The sequence below is a fragment of the Gossypium hirsutum genome, chromosome D13 (genome assembly GCF_007990345.1).
Source record: "Gossypium hirsutum isolate 1008001.06 chromosome D13, Gossypium_hirsutum_v2.1, whole genome shotgun sequence".
Classification (NCBI taxonomy): Eukaryota; Viridiplantae; Streptophyta; class Magnoliopsida; order Malvales; family Malvaceae; genus Gossypium; species Gossypium hirsutum.
The window spans coordinates 56,457,613-56,480,594 of NC_053449.1; the positions used below are offsets into that span (position 1 = coordinate 56,457,613).

Genomic DNA, 22,982 nt, shown 5'->3' on the forward strand with positions numbered 1-22,982 from the left:
TGAAAATGCATCCATGACCGCAATTATAATCAAGTTGACATTGCTACTGTAGACACTAACAAGGCAAAAGTAATGGACTTGTAAGTAACTGGAGCGGGCATTCCACCGTTGTCTTTCCGAAAAAACACTGCCTTGTATACAGGCCAGTTGAGAGCAACCAAAAGGAAACCAAGAGAATTTGCAATCCGAATCGGTCCCAAACCTCACTGTGATCAGCATTGAAGACGAGCTTCTTGATTGCCCCAAAGCTACTGAACAGATTCAACATTGCGAGTGATGCTAAAACAACGAACATCGGTGATGAATCGCCAAATTCCATCAGCTCTTGCTCATATCTTCTCAAGACGTCTTCGTCCGCAACCTTTGCTGTGATGACAAAGGTTGGATTTGAGTATCCTAATAGCTTCAAGATGGTGTCACGTAAGGCGAAGAAGTATGAAGTTGTTCTCTTGAACAGCCACATCCTTTGATCGTTGCACCAAGCTTGGAATGTGCCCCACACCATAGGAATTCTCCAAGGCTATATGCTCGGTGTGCAATGGCAACATATGCAAATGGGAGGACCCATGGACTTGATACCTTAGGAAACAGGGGGATGTCTTTAAGCAGGCAAAAGCAAGGGACAACAACATAGTACAACGTAGGCAAGGAATTTGCAGCCATAAATTGCCCGCACAGTAAGCAAGTTGAAGTTTGAGAGGAATCCGATTATGTCCATACAACAAGGAGCAATATCTTGATAAGAAAATCTGGAAATGACCTTCGGCCCATCTCTTATGTTGCACCAGCATCGTCAATAGTGAAGTTGGAGCAATGCCTAAGAAGCTTTCTCTTTCAGGATTTAAGTAAATCGATTTCCAGCCTCTGCACTGTATGCTCAATCCTGTTATTATATCCTCAGCTGGGCACCCATATCTCAACCCCATCTGCACATAAATATTAGATTCCAAAAATGAGTTTGGGCACAGATTGTGTGACATATGCACAAATAGTAGTGTGTAGCAAACCTCGTTTCCCCATTGTGTGTTTTGTTCAAAGCTACAACTTGCAAGAACTTTACATGTTCCTTCAAGAACTGTTGCGTTTTCTTCAACCTCTCTACGATTTAGTCGCTTCCAACCAACCTTACAGGTTTTGTCGCATTTCTTCCCGCAAAGAGCATCTCGTCCGTGCCGATATAGCATGGTCCTCCATTTGCGTCGAGTCCTGAAAACTCCAACTTCATTTTTCATACCCCCATCAAATACAGGATTTGTCAAGCAGCTTACTCAACTCGTCATCAAAAAGACATCATCAAATTTCATTAAAACCATTGGATTTAATTAACTTAGTTACCTTTCGTGCAACTCGAAATGAATTACCATAAATATCGTTCTTGGTGAGATTATTGAAATGCTGAGGATATTGTACGTAAGCAATTTGATGTCCATTCTTTTCATCCATGAAAAAGTACAAAGAATCTTTAATCACTACACCAAAACAGGTTTTTAGCGGCGTTTTTTTAGGCCTTTAGCGGCGCTTTTTAACGCCACTAAAGATATTTGCGGCGCTTCTTCAAGCGCCGCAAAAAAGGCCGCTAACGAAAACGTCGCAAACGTTTGCAGCGTTTACAAACAAAAACGCCGCTAAAGACCATGTTCTTTAGCGGCGTTTTTCCTTAAGCGCCGCTAAAGAACATATTCTTTAGTGGCATTTTTTTTACAAACGCCGCGAAAGAACATGTTCTTTAGTGGCGCTTTTATACAAAAACGCCACCATTTTGGGGATTTTTTATATTAAATTTTTCATTTTTTCGGCCCTCCTGTAGCAAAAATTCAAAAGCAACAATTCAAAAGCAACCAATAGCAATAAATTTATATAATATTTCAACATAAGGGAATAAAATAATATTAATATCAATAAATAAAAGTGAATTCATATTGTTTTTGCAAAAAATGTTAAATGTTAAATGTTAAAATGATAAAAATATTTATGTCATACACTATGAAGGCGGAAGTTGCGACTTAAACATCTTCATCATAATCTGAAGCTGCTGCTAAAGTTCGTCGTACTTTTTGTTCTGCTCTGCTTCTCTCGCTGCAGCCTCTGCTTCCCTCGCTGCAGCCGCTGCTTCCCTCGCTTCCGCCTCTGCTTTAAGTTGTAGCTGGAGTTCTTCATATTTCCTTTGAACCTCAATTGTAGTCGCTTGCATCTGAGCCATCTGGTCTTTTAACCTCTGAACTTCAGCTTGAGCCTGACTCCCCGAAGCCATGTATTGGTGGGAGCTGGATCCAAAATATTGGGTTGGGCTAACAAAAGATCCTTGAAATCGAACCCGACCATACCTTTCAGGACCCAAAACTTCAGTAATAATCCGGTTATCAATATCTTCAAGATGAACCGAACTATCACTAGAAGCAATTGCTTCGTACTCCGCCTTTTTATCCTTTAGTTTTTCCTAATAAATATATCACATAGTTAGGAACGCAATATTATATATTGAAAAACATATGCAACATAACAATAGTCGCATTACAAGCAATGAATTAAACCATTAGAAAATAAACACTATAAATAACTAAAATAAGTCAAATCGTATTAAGTAAACGTACCATTATTTCAGCAGCTTCAGGAGTCATGGGAGATCCATCTTTCTTCCTATGTGTAATTTTAAAAAGTTGAAGGCGTCCAACTTTTTGACCGGACGACCGTTCCTACAATATAGTAGTATAAATATTCTTTAATAGAAAGTTATACATATTCGACAATATTAAAAATTTAAAAATACCTCCGCCTCAGCTACACATGCGAAACTTCTCAACCTGGCTGTGTGGGTGAATTTTTGTTTCTGCCTGCTGCTTATTCCAACTTGTTCACGATCCTACGTTATGAAATTTTTTAGTACGTAAATAGAAAATACTATAAACCAAAATAATTACAATAGTTTAGAAGTACGTCAAACCTCGCCTTTATTCGAATGCCAAAATCTAACCGCATCTTCCCATTGGTACCTCAACATACCCGGTGGGACATTTTGCAATTTCTCATCGAGGGTTTTTTTTGTCTTATAATAATTTTTCTTCAAAGTACTTTTGTTGTCTCTCCATCTTTTTCCCAATGCCTTCTTTACATAAGCATCTGAGACCTCTAAAGCAAACCTCGCCTACAAAAAACAAAAAACACAAGTTAATAAAGTAAATATAAATGAAACTATTTCCCAAGCATTATAGATGACATTAACATTTTGTTACCTTAATATTATCGAGGGCTTGATTTTTGTTGCTATCGGGCATTTGATGCCATGACTCGTAGTTTATAGGCAACATATTCGGATTTCATGCTAAAATGCCCATGTATCCAGCTAAAAGTCGAGCTTCTGATCCAACAGGCTGACCAAAACTGTTTCATCCAACTTTGGCACGCTCGACTGGATCTAACTCGTACAACTCTCTAAGTAGCGTACGTCCTTGACCTCTGCGTGTCCCACCATTTTCAGCTACAAATGGTATATTATAATATAAGAATTTGAAAAATAAATCAACTATAACAGAAACACGCATGTAAATTAAATGTAAAATTACTTTGAACTTGTGTAGGATCCTCAGCTGTAATCGGAACATTTGAAGATCCAACTGCTGTCTGTTGTTCAGTACTATTTGTTGCTGTCGAGTTTGGATCATTTTGAACAATGCTTCCCCTTAGAATTTTTCTTTTAGGCATTTTATCTACAATACACATAAAATAGTTAATAACTTAATAACTAATTACAACAATAACAGCACATATAAAACAGTTGAAATATATAATAAGACGAAGATTTAAATTATGATATTACATATAATTAAACAATCGTAAAATCTTACTACATCATTATTCGTAAATATCTTCATCGGTATCCTGACGAACCCATCCAAATTGTGCACTAGTACTAGGGATATTATCGTTTAAGTTTTGTTCTGGAAAGGGCAAAGTTACTGATCTATCGTCGATGTTATCTCTACTTCCACTGCCCATGTCAAACAAGTCTCTAGGGATGTTACGAAGTACAACGTACCAACCCTCATCAGTTGGATCTTTTGAGTAAAAAACTTGTTTGACTTGAGATGAGAATACATACGGCTCATCTATCAGTTGTTGTCCTGTGTGAATCAATCGGTCAAAGTTCACCATTGTAAAACCAAATTGATCTTGCTTAATTCCACGAGCTGTATTAACATCGGCCCAATCACCACGAAATAAGACAACTTTCCATTTGCCATAGTAATCCAACTCAATTATGTCAGTAAGTTGTCCGAAATATTCCACATTTCCCTCGACAGGATTATTGTCCCTAGCACTAGCATAACTTGTAATTGCAGAATTGACAACTATTCCACAATTTTGCGTTCTCATCAACCTCTCGCGATATTTTGTATGAAATCTGAATCCGTTGATGAGGAACGCACTATATCTTTTAACCACTCGATTTGGACCTTGGGAGAGCCATTTAACATCGTCGTTTACGTTCTTCCCACTCCAAACCTATTGAATGGAAAGTAAACTGAGTAATTCATTTGTTATGAGAAAACATTATTATTTGTAAGCGGAAGCTCGAATTGCATACCGTTTGGCTTAACCATTCATAAAAAGATTCTGTAAACAACTTATTGATACCTCGATGTTGTGTTCTTCGAGAGCGCAAACGAGATCTCAATATTTGTTTGTACTCACTGTGTAAAAAAAATGTGATTTTTCTTAGAAGATAAACAGTTATTAGTTTGATAAATATTTATCAAATTTGTAGAACTTACTTCCGTAAAGGTTCCAGTAATTCATGGTGAAATAGAACATATCGATGTGCTTGTACCCACGATAAATGATCTAATTCTGCAATTTCAACTTTTCCGATTGGTTCTCCAAAACTTTGGAACAAATAAGTATCGGCTAAGTTATGGTCCGTGAGTCCAGCATTCCTATTTGGTCTATTTAACATTGTTTCAACATCTTCCAAATATCTTGAGCAGAAGGTCATACATTCTTCTACCAAGTAGACTTCAGCAATCGATCCTTCTGGATATCGCTTGTTGCGGCAGTAAGACTTTAATTTGGATAGAAACCTAAACACAATATACAACATTTCTTAATTATTGAAACTAAAGGCATAGAGGTGAATGAAGGAAAACTTTAAAAATTTTAATTAACACCTTTCTATGGGATACATCCATCGATAGAAAACGGGTCCGCCAAGAATTGCTTCGTGCGGGAGATGGATTATCAAGTGAACCATAATGGTGAAGAAGGAAGGTGGGAAGATTTTCTCCATGTTGCATAAAGTCAAAGCAGCTCGATCCTGTACCTTCTGAAGTTCTTGAACGTCCAAAACTTTGCCACAAATGGCTTTCATTATGTTGGATAGTTCAATTATACAAGACGTCACCTTCTTGGACATACAACATCGTAGAGCCACTGGCAGTAAATCTTGCATCAAGATGTGATAGTCATGTGATTTTAGCGAATATAATCTTCAATCTTTAACACTAACACATTGAGATATATTTGATGCATACGCATCTGGAACCTTTATATCCTTCAACACCGTGCAGAACAATTCTTTTTCCGTCTTCGACATTGAAAAAATAGAAGGCGGCAACCGATATTTCCCATTCGGAAGTGGATTGGGATGAAGATCAGGTCGGATTCCCATTTGGACTAAATCAAGTCGACTCTGAAGATTGTCTTTTGATTTTCCGTCGACATTCAAAACTGTACCCACAATGTTCTCGCAGACATTTTTCTCAATGTGCATAACATCAAGATTGTGTCGTAGAAGGTGATGCTCCCAATAAGGTAACTCAAAAAAAATACTTCTTTTTTTTCCACAACTCCGCCTCATTAGGATCGTCCTCTTCATCAGAGTCATCATCAGCTTCATCATTGGATCTTCTATTTTTTTTTGTGTTTGGCGGTTGGTTCATCTTCCCATAAATGAAATTCATATCTTCCAACATGAACAATATTTCAGAACCACTGGTCTACGAATGAGCTTCTCTGAACTCTTCAGTACCGTCAAATACAGAACTCTGAAATCTAAATCTATGATTTTTCGGTAACCACCGACGATGCCCCATGTAAGAGAACTTCTTCCCATTGTACAACCATTGCGAACATGTTTGTGCAGCACAACAAGGACACGCATAACGACCCTTGGTACTCCAACCGGATAAATTGGCATAAGCGGGAAAGTCATTAATGGGCCACATCAAAGTTGCACGTAAATTAAAGTTCTCCTTTCTCAGCACATCATATGTCTCGACACCAGCCCACAATTGTTTTAACTCTTCAATAAGTGGCTGCAAATACATGTCGATATCATTCCCGGGCCCTTTCTCTCCAGGGAAAATCATAGGTAAGATAAGGGAAGATTGCTTCATGCAAATCCACGGAGGCAGATTGTAAGGAACAAGCACTACTGGCCAAGTACTGTAGGCAGTGCTCATGATCTTGAAAGGATTAAATCCATCAGATGCTAGCCCAAGCCTCACACTCCTAGGATCGCTTGCGAAGCTTGTAAATTTATTGTCAAATGATTTCCAAGCTAAAGAATCTGTCGGATGCCTTAGTAATCCATCAACGGTTCATCCATCATGGTGCCATGTCATTGACTCCGCTGTCTTCAACGACATGAAAAACCTTTAAAGCCTTGGTATCAACAGAAAATACCGTAAAATCTTGGCTGGCTTCTTCCGTGACTGTGCATCATTTTCATCGTCGTTCCCATCTTCTGTGTTTCTACTTGCCCAACGAGAGTGGCCGCATACATGACAGCACTGTTGGTTTCTCCAATCGCCCCAATACAACATGCAGTCATTTGGGCAACTATGGATTTTGTTATACCCAAGGCCTAAATCTTTTATCATTTTCTTCATATCTTTGCATGACCGAGGGATTTTTGCAAACGGGAACATTTCTCTCAAAAACTCTAACAGCATTGTCAACGAGTTTCCGGTCCACCCTCCCAAACACTTTAATTGAAAAAGATGAACACAGAAGGACATCTTTGAAAATTTTGATCCCTCATACAGTTCTTCGTTCATGTCATTAAGTATCGCGTAGAACTTCACCACTTCTCCATTCGGCTCTTCATGACGTACACTACTTCCCGGTTCGGTAAAAGTATTTCCACCAATATTACAATCATCAGAGGCCATAAAGTCCGCTGGGAATGATTCGACACCATGATTGTGCATATTAAATGCATCCCGCAACATACCTTCCATGTCATCCCCTCTATCAAACTGATGGTAAGCAGTATCAGGATAAGTTACATCCATCCTTGAAGAGGAAGTACTAGGCGGGCATTCTCCATGAAATAACCATTGTTTATAACCCCGAACAAACCCATCAACAATTAGATGCTCGTATACAACTTCACGATAATGTCAGTTTATGTTGACACACTTCTTACACGGGCAAAGAATCATGTTCTCTTGGCTTGCATATTGAAATGCAAAATTTAGAAAAGTCTGTACTCCATTTCGATAACCGTCGCTTACCCTTGACAAATTCATCCAAGACCGGTCCATTTCTTAGATCTTGAAGTCTGATTTTCACCAGAAATTACAATGGTAAGTTATGTAAGTTATGTAAGTTAAATGTATTATGTAAGTTGTAAGTTAAATGTATTTTGTAAGTTGTAAGTTATTATGTATTATGTAAGTTGTAAGTTAAATGTATTGTGTAAGTTAAATGTATTGTGTAAGTTGTAATTTATTATGTATTATGTAAGTTGTAAGTTAAATGTATTGTGTAAGTTGTAAGTTATTATGTATTATGTAAGTTGTAAGTTAAATGTATTATGTAAGTTGTAAGTTAAATGTATTATGTAAGTTGTAAGTTATTATGTATTATGTAAGTTGTAAGTTAAATGTATTATGTAAGTTGTAAGTTATTATGTATTATGTAAGTTGTAAGTTAAATGTATTGTGTAAGTTGTAAGTTATTATGTATTATGTAAGTTGTAAGTTAAATGTATTATGCAAGTTATGTAAGTTAAATGTATTATGTAGGTTATGTAGCTTATGTAGCTTATTGTTATTAAATTTTAATAAGATTATTGTTAAATATTTTTTAATAAATAATAAAAACAAAAATAAATAATTTAATTATATTTTAACATAATTATTGTTAAAATAAAATTTAATAAAATAATATATAATTTAATAACATTACTAATATAATTATTAATAATATTTAATAAAATAACATTTTATTTTAATAGTCAATTTTAATATTCCACATATTTTTTTATATTTTATTTTATCTTTTATTATAACATGATAACAAAAATTAATTATAAGGTATACTCTTTAATAAATTAATTATTTATAGCAATCTTTTGGCTATGTAAGATATGTATGATGTAAGTATAGCACTTTTATGCATCTTATTTATAAATATTTTTAAAATTATAATATATTTTAACAAGTTATGTAAGTAATGTAATATATACTTAAATTTTAGTAAGTAATGTATTTAAGTAACATATTTAAGTAATAAATTTAAACAAATTTTAGTAAGTAATGTATTTTAGTAAATAATGTATTTTAGTAATAAATTTAATCAAATTTTAGTAAGTAATTTATTTTAGTAAGTAATGTATTTTAGTAATAAATTTAAACAAATTTTAGTAAGTAATGTATTTTAGTAAGTAATGTATTTTAGTAATAAATTTAACATTCAATCGCATAAATGAGAACTAACGTCGATAATTTATTAATTGACAAGATCCTTGAAAATCGTTAATTTGTTCACTTTAAAACGAATCCACTATTTGCCCATAATTTATTCACTTACTCAAATATATAAACTGATTTAAGAATTTTAATCATTTGCGTAATTGTTTTTGCTTGGGTAAAAAATACGTACAAGAATTACAATCATAGTTTATACCTTGCAGTTATGGAAAAATTTGGCAAAGTAACATGCAAATTGAGCTAGCAACATATAAATCAAAAATGAGAAATAAAACCGATACCCACAGCGTAAAAAAATTCTTAATTAAAACTCCTTTTTAAAACTCAAAAATAATAATTAAAGTAACAAAATCCAAAATTTAAACATTTGGAGGTGTTTTTTTTAAGAAAACCGAGGTGGGAAACATAGGAATAAATACCTCAATTTCCTGGACTTCGAAGCAAACTACTGCAAAAAATAAAAATAAAAAGGAAAACATAAGTAAGTTAGTTCCAAATAAACAGGAAAAAATTAGTATAAAACTTAAATATAACAAAATCCAAAATTAAAAATCTTATTTGAATATTGAAAAATCAGCACTGAGACATGTCAAACCATACACCACAAACAATATACTCCAGGTAGGAGGAATAATGCAACCACTTAAAGTTAATAAAGTAATGTGGAAGTTACGATGACACCACTATTGCAACAATTAAAGAACTTCTGATATCAGTATCCATAACTCTGTCATGGGAGATCAACTATGTCCAGCTGAGAAATAACCAGACTAAACGAATCAGACATAATTATGCACTATTGCAACAATGATTGCATGGTCCGAATAATGGCTCAGCCAAGAAAATTTTAGGAAAATAATTGCATTATTTAACCTTCACCAGCTACCTTGGGTTTAAATCTATGTTAATTTGAGTCTTTCAGGTGTAAGACCAGACGAGTTATTTACTAGTATCTCTTGTCTAGTCCATATGCAAAATATTAGCAGAGCTATTAAAGGGAATGTATTCTCAAGCTCACCAGCACCATCCACAATCATATATACTGACATATAAAACAGTTTTGCTTATTGTCCTAGTTGCCACATATGTTTAAAAGGAACCGAGATTAAACTCTAGAATCCACAGCCATAAAGATGATAATCCGGGAGTTTGAGATATTCAAATTTAGTTACCCATTATATCAACCTGAAATTGCTAGAGTGACTACATCATCCCCTATGACCATAGAAGCACCAAATACTACCATGACCAGAAGGGCTGTCCTTACCCTTTTATGCTTCTCCAAAAATCGCTGTAATGGAGAAACAACAGGCTGTGTTGAGGACCCATATTTGTATTCGGGCAACCCCTAAATAAACAAAATTTTTCCTAAACAAACCCTTCTATTTAAATTGCTAAATAAATAATTCACAAGTTCCCCAAATTCCCAAACAAGAATGGTATTTTAACCTAAACCGGAAACCCTAAAATCTAATTTTTTTTCTAAACCCCAAATTCAAAAAACACAATACACCCAAAACCCCAAATCAAGACGATGTTCTTCAGAAGGATTAAACGCATACCTTTTAACCAGATATTCTGCAATTACTGTCAAGAATGGCGCAATCGTTGCTTCCTCTTTGATGATTTCTGATTTCTCCTCCCCTTTCTTCCTTAGAATATTTTCTTAGGTTTTTTCCCCTTTCCAATCGGCCTCTGCACTTGCCTTTTCTTTCTGTCTTTGTCGAGTGAGTAAAAATGCTAAGTTAAAAAACATCTGCAGAAACGGCATCGTTGAGAAAAAATATTAAAACACCTTCGCGGCGTTTCTTGAAAGAACGCCACTACTTATTCCAAATTTCTGGCGTTTATAGACAAAACGCCACAAAAAATTAAACCTTTTAACAGAAACGGCGCCGTTTTGTTAGTCTGAAATTGCATTTTTTGTGGCGTTTAATAAAAACCGCCACGTATACTTAATCTATTTTAAGCCAAACGCTGACGTTTTAAATAAATTATTCTAAAATTTTTCTAAGTTAAAAATCTGTTCCGGAAACGACGTTGTTTAGCCATTATATTAACACCGTTTTGCGGCGTTTTTGGTACAAACGCCGCAATTTCTTCCACATTTCCGGCGTTTTCCTAAAAAACGCCACTAAATATTACAGCTGTGAACAGAAACGACACCGTTTTCGCGGTCTGGAATTGCATTATTTGTGGCGTTTTCCCAAAAACGCCACTAAATATTACAGCTGTGAACAGAAACGACACCGTTTTCGTGGTCTGGAATTGCATTATTTGTGGCGTTTTCCTAAAAACGCCACTAAATATTACAGCTGTGAACAGAAACGACACCGTTTTGCGTGGTCTGGAATAATTGCATTATTTGTGGCGTTTTCCTAAAAACGCCACTAAATATTACAGCTGTGAACAGAAACGACACCGTTTTCGTGGTCTGGAATTGCATTATTTGTGGTGTTTTCCTAAAAACGCCACTAGATATTACAGCTGTGAACAGAAACGACACTGTTTTGCATGGTCTGGAATAATTGCATTATTTCTGGCGTTTTAAGCACAAATGCCACTAAAATTTGTCAAACTAAAATATACTGTAAACAAACGACACCGTTTACCCATTTTTTAAAACCCTTTTGCGGCGTTTGATATAAAATCGCCACTAAAAGTTCAAGTTTTAAACAGAAATGGCGCCGTTTTGCTAGTCTCAATTTGTATTATTTGTTGTGTTTTGTGCAAAAACGCCACGAACACTTAATTGATGTTTTAAATAAATAATTGTAAAATTTTTCTAAGTTACAAATCGTGTACAGAAACGGCGCCGTTTAGACATTATTTTAATACCCTTTTGTGGCGTTTACTGAAAAAATGCCGCTATTGCTTCCAAAATTTCCTGCGTTTTTTCGAAAACGCCATAAAAATTTAAACCTGTATGCAGAAACGGCGCTGTTTTTTGGTTCTCAAATTGTTCATTTTGTGGCGTTTTATATAAAAATGCCACTAATACTTAACGTACAACAAGCCAAATGGTGACATTTAAAGTAAATAATTCTAAACTTTTTTATAATCTAAAAATCGTGTAGACGGACAGTGTCGTTTACTCAAATTTTAAAGACACTTTTGCGGCGTTTCTTGTACAAACGCCAGGACTGCTTCCCATATTTGCGGCGTTTAACAGTTAAACGCCACCAAAAGTTTAACTATTCATTCGAAAACGGCGCCGTTTTGAATTTTTTTGTTTTTTTTATTTCATTTCTTATGTATTTGGTCCTATAAATATATATATTTCCAAAATAAATAATTATACCTAAATATATAACCATCCATATAATATATATCAATATATTTTTTAACTTATTTATGAATTCTATTTAAAATAATATTTAAATATATCAATTGGTACTTTAGATTGATTTTTTAAAATATTATTTAAATAAATTAATCTAAACTAACCTAAAATCCTTATTTGACCCCTAAACCCCTAAATCCTAAATCTTTAACCCCTAGATCGTAACTTGTAACCCCTAAACCCCTAGCTAACTCTTATATCCCAAACCCTAAATCTGTACCCCCTAATCCTTAAAATAGCACGACCATCCAAAATAATCCCTAAATCTTTAATAAATATCATAAAATAGTTATAATTGATTAAATAATAATTAATACTAAAAACTTTTTGTATAAAGTTTGAAATTTACCGGAATGGGCCATTTTCCGCGAAATCGCATCCACGTCAGCGCGATGTCAGGGTACGCGCCAGGACATCGCTTCCACGTCAGCACGATTTGCTTACATGGAAGAAATCGCGCCCTCTAGGACGTGATTTGCTGACGTGGCATGAACAGTTTGTGTTTTTAGCTTGGAAAACTTTGAAAGGCCATAACTTTTAGCTCGGTTGTCCGATTGAGGCGAATTTTTTTTTATTTCGAATAAATTTTCGAGATCTACGTGCTAGCAAATGGCCAAAGGCGGTTTTCCAAAGTTTTCATCGAAAAAGATCCTCTTTTGCCCCTCAATTTTGATTTTTTCAGTTTAAATTTGAATTTTGAAACATTCAAATCGTTATTTTCCTCATTTATTTGAAGTAAACACCGGATATTTTTTTACACAATTGTCTTATATCATCCTGTTATAGGTATAAGTCAGCTCATTCCACTTTTGAGAAGTTCCCTAACATTTTCCATTTTATTCAATTTAGTCCCTAAAACTTAAATAGTCATATTTTCAAATCTAAGCTTCGTTTTTCAATTCAATTTCAATTTCATCATTCTTTCAATTCAAATTCACAAAATTATTTAAGTATATATTTAAGTGTTATTCATGAATTATTTGAGCATTACTATTCAAATTAGTATTTAAATTAATAATATACCGAAACCAAATCATATACCGAACCGAAAAATCCTAAAAAAATTTATTATTACCTCTTTTACAATTATATATATAAGAACATATTTAAAATATAATTTGGCAATAATAATTAATCTAAACCCTACGTTTCCTAACCCAACCCCTAGCTAAACCCTAAATCCTTAATTAACTCCTAATAACCCCTAAGTGCTAACCCCAACCCTAACCCCTAAACATTATATCTCAGCCTTACACCATATCCCTAAATCCAATATTATATATATACTCCTGATCAATTATAATAATAACCTTAAAATAGTAACCCCTAAACCGACTTAAAATCTTAAATGAATAATATCATATATATATACCCTAAAACCTAAAACCCTATATTAACTATAGTGATACGCTTAATTCAATATTTTAAATTTAAATTAATACTTACTATCTCTTTTAATTACGATAATAATTTCAAATTTTTAATATATAAATTAAAAAACAATCAGTAATGTACCCAACAAAACTTTAAAATTATTTTAAATAATACTATTTTAATTTTTCCATGTGTTTTATTTCAAATTATTTATACCTGTTATTTTTTATTGAAGATTTTAAATATTCTATTAGAAATATGTTTAATTTGATTCAAATAATATAAATAATAGTTCAATTAAGATAAAAAATTTTTGCGGCGCATAAACAAAAACGCCGCTAAAACACCTAGATTAGCGGCGCTTTACAAAAAAGCCACTAATTCCCCCCAAAGGACACAAAACGGCACCGTCTGGGTGTATTATTTGCGGCGTTTTTATAAACGCTGCTAATGTTAACTCTTTAGCTGCGCTTTACAAAAAACGCCACTAATTCCCCCCCCCCAAAAGCCACAAAACGGCACTGTCTGGGTGTATTATTTGCGGCGTTTTTATAAACGCTGCTAATGTTCACTCTTTAGCGGCGCTTTTCCTTAAACGCCACTAATGCTCACTCTTTAGCGGCGCTTTTCCTTAAACGCCGCTAATGCTCACTCTTTAGCAGCGTTTTTGTTCCAAACGCCGCTAAAAGTGCTAAAAGCTTGTTTTGGTATAGTGAATTGATTCCAAATTATTTGAATACATGTCGCAATCTAAATTCAAAATAATTGGGCTGTTGCTTATCTCTGCAGAGACCCTAATCTGTTTTTTTTACCATGAAAATTATTCATTAATTAATAACATATAAAGTAAATAAATAAATTAATATATATAAGAATTTAAAAGTTTCATAAACAATATTGGGAGTGATAAAAAATGCACGTCAAGTATATTAAAAAAATTTAAGTACACGTGCATATATTATACTTACAAGTGCATTCATGGCTCCAGCTTTGAAATGGTGGTGAAATTGGGGTCTTTTTTCACGTGCCAAATACACAAGTGTTGGCAGAACGTTTCCTTCAGCATCCGCAGCAATTAAGATCTAAACAAACTAATTAATCAAGTCTTTTTAAGATTTAATTTACTTTAAAAATAGTTTGATGATCATTTCTGCTTGAAACCAAATTCCATTCACGAATCTCTTCTGGGATTTGCTTCATTTCAACCCTCATCTTTGCCTCCTCGTATAGTTTCTGTGTTAACCCAAAACTATATAATATGTAACAACAATATTTTGGAAGGTTTAGTTAAAAATATTATATTTCAAAATAAGTTTTTTTTTTTTAAAAAAACAACATATTCATTTCCAAAACCTTGGTTTCAAGGTAAGGCAAGCTTGAACTATCACCTTTTCAATATATTATTCCTACATTTGTATACCTTATGTGATTCATAAAAGAATAAATATATATAACATTATTATCTTACACAGTAAAAAAATTTAATAAGCGATTCTAGATCGATGTGATTTGTTTTTAGGGTACAATAAAGTAATAAGTAAATAATTTTTAAAAAAATACATTTGATATTATTCTAAACCCACTTGTGAAGTTTTTTTTTTTATTCCATTGGCCGTGGCTAGAATAATTACCCATACGTATGGGAAATTATTTGGAAGCAAAATTAAAAGGTTGACAAGTATTTTATAGGAGTGTAGTAAAATATGTTTTTAGAAAAAAACATATGACAATTTTTTAAAATTACTTATAAAATAAAAAATTTACACTAAATACTAACGCTTTATATATTGAAAATGGTATAAGGAAATGGTCATTATATAAGCAATGTAAAATAACCTATTAATAATGAGTATGATTAAATCATAAAATAATATTTAAACCATTATTTTTTTAAATTTCTACTTAAAATTTTTTTATCACAAGTAATATCTTAAGTTTTTTTTATCACAAATAACATCAAAATTATATTTTGTTATATATATATAAATTATTCTCCATTAATTATTGAACAAAAAAAATTATACTCTATTAGTCAAATTACACGAGCCATTAAAAAGAGTCCCTTAACCAATCATTTTTGAATTAAAACTTTTTAATTTTTTCACTCTTTTCCTCCCCACAATTTCTTTTCTTCTCTTTTAATGCACCCTTTTTTAAATGTTTGATAACTTTTCTTTGTAATCTTTTTATCCTTTTTTTTTCGCTCAACTTCTTCCTAATATTTTATCTAATTTTTTTTCTTTAGAGAAGTTCATTCAACATTAACTATTTTATGTCATGAATATATATATATATATAAAGGAGAGTTATTTACAAAAAAAAAAAGATAATACATGGGTTTTGAATCAAGTTGAAGTTTAAAAAAAGAAAAAAAAACTGGCCAAAATTTGTATTTTATTGTCGAAAATAATAATATAATACGTCATTATTAAATTAAATAAAAAATATGGCTATTACTATCCATTTTACTGTTACATTCAGGATTCATGGCTATCTCTCCCTACAAAATCATCTCTAAAGTTTGAATTTATGTTTTTTTTAGGAGATAATTTATTTTACCACTACACTTAACACTTGTTGTTACTGTCAACAAAATATTAGTACTGAAGATGGTGATAAAGGTTAAAGTTGACTAATAATGGTTATAACCCCATATTCATTTACAATATTATTTTATAATGAGATAATATAATTTTTTCTCTTTGAACTTGGCAATTAGGTTTACTTTGATACTTGTACTTGATAATTAGGTTCATTTTAATTTGAACTTAAAAAATATAAAAATTTGATGAAGTGGCACTTTAAGATTATACATTGTGCTACATCATTGTTTAAAAAATAAAAAAAATTTATATAAGCTTTCAAGTGATGATGTGAATATCAATGTCACATTCAATGTTTTAATAAATAGATTGGTAGTTGAACAGGTTGGACCATCGGTTACGGATTCAACGAGTTCGATTGATTACACTATCGTACTAATAATAATTAAATAATTAATTAAAATTCATAAAAATTTAAATTTTTGTTTTGAGTATTTTATTTTTACCAAATTCAAGCAGTTTTAGAGTCGATTGGTTTAACCCCTTTGTTCGGACCTTTATATCAATCAGATTTAGTTTTGTTCCAGCAACACTAGTCACATCATCAAATCTTGACAAAATTTAAATTTAGGGACCAAAGTGAATCTAGTTGCTAAATTTAAGTGCCAAAATGGATGGAAAAAGAAATAAATGTACCAAAGTGAACCTAATTGTCAAGTTTAAGGGTGAAAATTTATATTCTAGATTTTATAATAAATAAATTAAGCTTTTATTTCCACTATCTATGTTTTATGTGTTTTTTTACTTTAATTTCGTTAAATAAGTAACAAAAAAGCTGCACAAAATTTAACAAATTATTCATCATGTAAGAAAGGAAACAAATACCTTGACTAAAAGCCAGTGTTTAAGCATAAGAGGATGATGGCTGTCTGGTTCAACAGCTGTCCTAAAGTAAGCCTCGGGTGATCTGGATTCCACTTTGAACTTCTTGCAAAACGGCAGCCATTGCTTTGAGAAACTTGAAGCTTCTAACATGGCGTAAAACGTTAATTCCGACGCTCCGTCGTCAGATAAATAGATGTTTAACTTCTCCGGGGGATAATCATATGCCATCACCGATAAAACAGTGTTCATCACCATACTTGGTGGCTCCGCCGACGGATCCGCCGTGCATACAAATATGTCTACGCCCGGTAACTCTTTCTCGTACCTGTTATTTCGAAAATACTCCCATTCCCATAATTAAGCTCCCTTTGTCTCACGAAAATAATATTAATATTAATTAATTAATAAATAATACCTTAGGGAGAGCCTGTTTTTGTGAGGAAAACGGTAGACAGGGTTCCATCTACAAATTACGGTGAGAAACCAATAAAAACTAAACCAGAGCTCGCAATGAAACAATCCAATCCAAGCCCATCGCTCAAGTTTTCCCGACGCCACTGGTAACAACCGCAGTCTATAGTAACAAATGAAGCCGATGCCGAGCGCCATTGAAGCCGCAAATAACCTGAAAAGGAACCGTCCCTTAACTGCCATTGTTTCGAAGAGTGGACATTTTCGTTTTCTGCCATTTTCCCCCTTTTCTCCAGCTATAATAAACCTATGGATGGTGCTAGGATACAAGTTGAAGCTTAGGAAACCCCAGAATCGGTCGCTGGATAAATCAGAAATTGGTGCCTACGTTAATGACGCAAGGGAACTTAGTGGGGGATCCAGAACTGCTTATTTAAACGTCTCAAGAACGGGAGCTCATTCTCTAGCGACAGAAGGAATAAAAAATGGAGAGCAATCTTACCTGCGATTTGGTGTGCCTGCTTATGCGAAGTTGGTGGTAGAAGAAGATTGTAGGTGGATAACTCCGATTGAGTGAACTGGGTGACCGGCGTTGGAAGGAGAGAAGGATATGGAAGGAATCCTAAGTGTTGTCTTCCCCAGGAGAAGTACCCAAAAGTTTTGTGTTGGGCATTGGGTTTTATTTTAATAACAATCCACCTTATATTTTTCTAATAAATAATTCACGATAATATAAGATATTCCTTTCTCAAAATTATTAATTAATTTTTAAGGAAAGCTCAAAGTAAACAAATAAGGAAGAATCACAAGCCAAAACAAGTTGAATTTTATGCTTTCATCATTGCTGGGGACGTGAAATAGAAATATCTTTTCTCTTAGAGTTTAAAATCATGTATCTCTCAAGTCAAGATCATGCTAATTAAAAAAGTTTCTATTTCCATTTCATTTCAATTTTGATGTTCGAAAAATTATTGGAATAAATAATTTGGTTTTGTTGTTGAAAGTCAATTTTGTTCTTATTGTTGTTGGAATAGAGGTTGAGACACAACTGACTTTTAATAAGATAGGACAAGATGTAAAGTAAGAAGACAAATAACACGCAATATTTGTTAATGCAATTCGGATTCACCAATCCTACTATGTGGAACCTCACTCAGAAAATGATTTTATTCTATAATTTGCCCGAATAAACTATTGGAATAGATAGATTGATTTTGTTATTGAAAGACAACTTTGTCCTTATTGTTGTTGAAACAGAACAGACTTTTATCAAGAGAAATAACTTACAATATTTGTTAAATGTAGTTCAAATTTACCAATCCTTTTATGTGGAACCTCACACAGAAAATGATTTTATTCCACAATTTATTTGGATTAACTATTGGCTAGAACCCAAACTACCCTTACACCAAACGGATACTTGCAGCCCTAATATTAAACCTAAATGGTTACAAATTACTCTCCTCGAATACCCCACAATATAATCAAGCAAATCTCTCCAATAAAACACAAACAAGAGTGTCAAAAATACTAAGCTAAAATAACAAAACAATTACTCACCAACACACTCAAAAACCTCTCAACAATATCGTCATTAAGCTGCCAATATATATGCTTGGTTATCTCGATTTGCAGCACCAGGATACTACATTATCGTTTGTTTCATCAACTGATATGATCAACACACTAACTTTGAAGAATATTCCAAAGCATATGGTAGGCTCCAGCTGCAACTATCACCCTTATCCAAAGGATAAGGAAAACCTTGATAAACTAGTATTTATCTTTTAGTACAAGGAAAAGACGAGCCAATCATTCTTAGCAACAAGAAAATGGGCTTCAACCATGTTTATGACTTTGCTGATTAGACCAAAGATAATACCAACTTAAAAAAACTTTGGCTGGAACAAATACTCATAATAACATCAATTTTAACAATCCATTAGACAACAAGAGATAGCCTTGCTCCAAAGCTTATTCGAGCACACCATGGACCAATCAAAGGTTTCAACAGAACTCGAGGCTTGTTCTTCACCCTTCAAGCTTTCTACACCTACCATTCTTGTTTTGATATCAATTTGCACACACCATTCTTGATATCAAAGCTAGTATATTGGTGTCATGGCTGATGATATTAGATCTCATGACTTGAGAAGATTTGAAGAAAGGCTCAGGTAACTATTAGCAAGTTGCTGGGTCAAAAAGCTTTAGCTACCATGAGAGTTGATATCATAGCCTTGAGTGTGCTATAAACTCATATTATGACTTAGCTTCTTCACCAGGCTAATTATCAAACCCAAAAATATAAAAACTAGTATTTTGCAACAAGATGAAGGTGGACTTCCCTCGATTTACTAGTGAGAAGTGAGAACCTTAATGGATGGCACTCTAAGAGAGCTAGGAGTTGTTTGAAATAGATCAAATCTCCAAAAAGAACAGGGAAGATTTTTGTTATTAATTTGGAGGGCAAAGCACTAGTTGATCTATCCAATGTCTATGCCTTATCGCAACTACAAGAGAACCTTAACAAATACCTCTACGAGCACCTCAAACAAAAAAGAAAAAAAAAACTTACCTTTATTGTCAACTCCTACAATCTTGACCAATAAGACCAACCCTTTGGAAATACTAATAATTCCTTTAGAGTATGGTCTAGTACTGAGTTTGATGAGGAGAGCTAAAGGTCCTTACTTTTGGTATGCTGGTAGGACACAAATGTAATAAGAAGAAGCAATTGTACTTGATTGAGGTTAGTGACTTTGATTACAGATTGCTGATGAACTACCTCATAGCTAAATTTAATACATCAAATATTTTTATTTAAAATACATAAATCACATTTAGAATTTCCGTCAAACTTATAACATAAATTTTAATTTAGATTCATGTTAATAATAACAAACAAAATCATTACTTATATAATCACAAACTAGTTTAATTTGCAGTCTTACACTTAGCTTAGCCACCCATTTCTTAACTTGAATAATTATTTCATATTTTAATTTACATGCCTTAATTAATATTTTAAAAAATAAACACAATTATATAACACATGATAAATCTAACTTACGAAATTAAAATATATTAAATAATAATATCCTTATACCTATTTGCATAAATAAGAGCAGGAGATAAGAAAATTATGCTATTTTTCATTTTAGATATAATCATACAGATATTTAAAATTTAGAATTTTATTTAAGTATTTTGCATTCAAAATCACCCTTAACCTTTCATATTTATTCAATTCAACATTAACTTAAACAAGTCTAACCTTTTTTATTGGTATAACGATAAATTTAGTTCTAACATTTACTCTTTCATCACTTTGGCTCTAATTCTTTCTTCTTCTTTTTTGTCACTTTAGTGTTCAACCTTCAAATTTTAGTCAATTTATTGTATTTTGGATGGAAAAGTTGAGTAAATTATTAAAATTTTAACAATATTGATGTGGCAACTCATGGGAAAATCGGCATGTACTTCACAAAAAAAATAAATATATACATTTCAAAAAAAACAAAAAGTTCATACAACTTTTAAAATATTATCTATGTCAACAATAAAACACTTGTAGATTGCCACGTGGGCTAGCACGTCAATGTTGTTAAAATTTTAATAGTCCAATCAACTTGATTAAATTTTAAAGTTAGAGGAATATCATAATGATCCAAAAAAAAAAAGAATCAATATCAAAACGACAAAATAAATAAATATTAGAGGCTAAATTTGTTAAGTTTAATTTGCATATTTTGTCAAAATGGCCCTAATTGTATTTTTGAGCCTTTTTTTGCCATCAACATTTGTTCTTTTTTTCAATCTGTTTTTTTTAACAAATTTAATGAATAAATTCTAAGTTTCAATTTTTCTTTTTTTTCAAAAGATTTCAATCTTTCATACCTTTGTTTACTAGGAAGTGTTTCTACTGAGTTAATTTTTTTAGATAATTGCGTTTATTTTCTTTAAATTAAGAGTTGTTTTTTTAATTTAATATATTATTTATTTATTTTATTATTTTCCACATGTAATTATATTATTAGGTTATCTAAGTAATAAATTACGTCTCATTAAAAATATTCTACATATGAAATTCTATCATCCCCTTTAACTTTTGTAACAGTACTTTCATTAAATCTGTTAGAAAAAAGCATATTGAAAAAATGAACAAAGGTTGATAGCCAAAAAAGGCTCAAAATATAATTAGGACCATTTTGACAAAACATACAAACATTAGTGGCCAAATTTGTCATTAAGCCAATTCGTTATTATGTCTCTTTTATTTAATAAAAAACCTTATTTGATATACTTTTATACAATAAAAAGATTTGTTTAAATGTGTTATGTACTTATGATCACCAACCCGAGAACCAGATAAGATCCGGGTCGCCCACATGCGACTCGGAAGATCGCAGGGGAAGTTTGCAGTATTAGCTTGCACATTCTATGGGGTGTTCACAAGGGGAGCTCACTGTCTCAGCTCGTACATACCCAAGGAGTTCACATGTGGGGCCAGAAAGTCTAGCGGCCAGCCCAGAACAGTACACGTGTTTTGCATGCATAGAGTTTACTAAGAATGTCAATTATATAGATAAATATCCGATTGTCCCTCAAATTAAATACGACGGAAAATTACTCGATTATTAGTTTATAATAAAACTAGTAAACTTATAAAATGTAGCTTTTTTTAGTTATTTGGCTTTCTCTTTTGTCTTTCTTCTGTAAAACTTTTGATGCAACTGGGGAATAAACAATGTAATTAATAGCATTACCTCCAGAAACATGATAAATAATAAAAAGAATGCATACCAAATAATCAGTTTAATAGGTCACTAATAAGATGGATGAACCATGAATGCAAAAGCAATAAAGGAAGCAAACACCGACGGCATAAAGGCGGTGGCATCGGAGGTAGGGCTAGGGGCCTCTGCAGTCGAGGCATTAGAGGGAGGGGCAGCTCTCGGGGATTTAGTGATAGGGAGAGGGACACCACCAGCTGTGGCATTTTGGACCACGGACTCCGCCGTCAACACAATCACCATTTCCGAAACGAGTCTTATCCTTAAAGCTTCCATTGTTGAAGTCGTCTTTTGTTTAGTTAGCCAAAAAAAGGGGATGTTTTTACATAATAGGTTACGGGCAGGATGCCGGAGATGACCTTTGGTCCAACCATGTGAACCTGTTTTGGGGCTTCAGGGCTATCCGTTTGGCTAAGCTTTACTCTTTAGGGACCATATATTTGTTGCGGCAATTCTTTTGAGGGTACTTGACACACTATAAAGTTGTTCATGCACTGAGTGGATATCTAAATCTCTGGACAATTTTTGTAATTGATTTTGTTAGGAGATTGATAAATATTAGGTATAAAAATTATTTTTAAAAAATACTAATAAAATTAAAAAAAAAACACTGTCACTCATCCAAAATTATTTATATAAATTTAGAGATTTGAGCAGTTGGTTTAAATGAAATATTATTAATATGAAACCTAAATAAATGATGGGCCTTGAACAAAACTTTTTACAATTCAAACCGGCCCAACCAGCTCTTCTTATTTAATAAATAAATAAAATATTAAAACAAATTATTTAAATAATAAATGAATTATTGAGACAGCATGAGCCTTATCCAAAGAGAGTTAGAATAAAAGATTTCAAAGAAAAACCCCAAGAGATGAAGTTGAGGTAGGAACATTTGTACAAAACACAACTTCAACCTAAT

At 32.9% G+C, this 22,982-nt stretch overlaps 1 pseudogene; it reads right to left on the bottom strand.

The window, feature by feature from the left end:
* Window positions 1-29: 29 nt before the first annotated feature.
* Window positions 30-22,336, bottom strand: LOC107922422 (cellulose synthase-like protein E6; annotated as a pseudogene).
* Window positions 22,337-22,982: the final 646 nt, after the last annotated feature.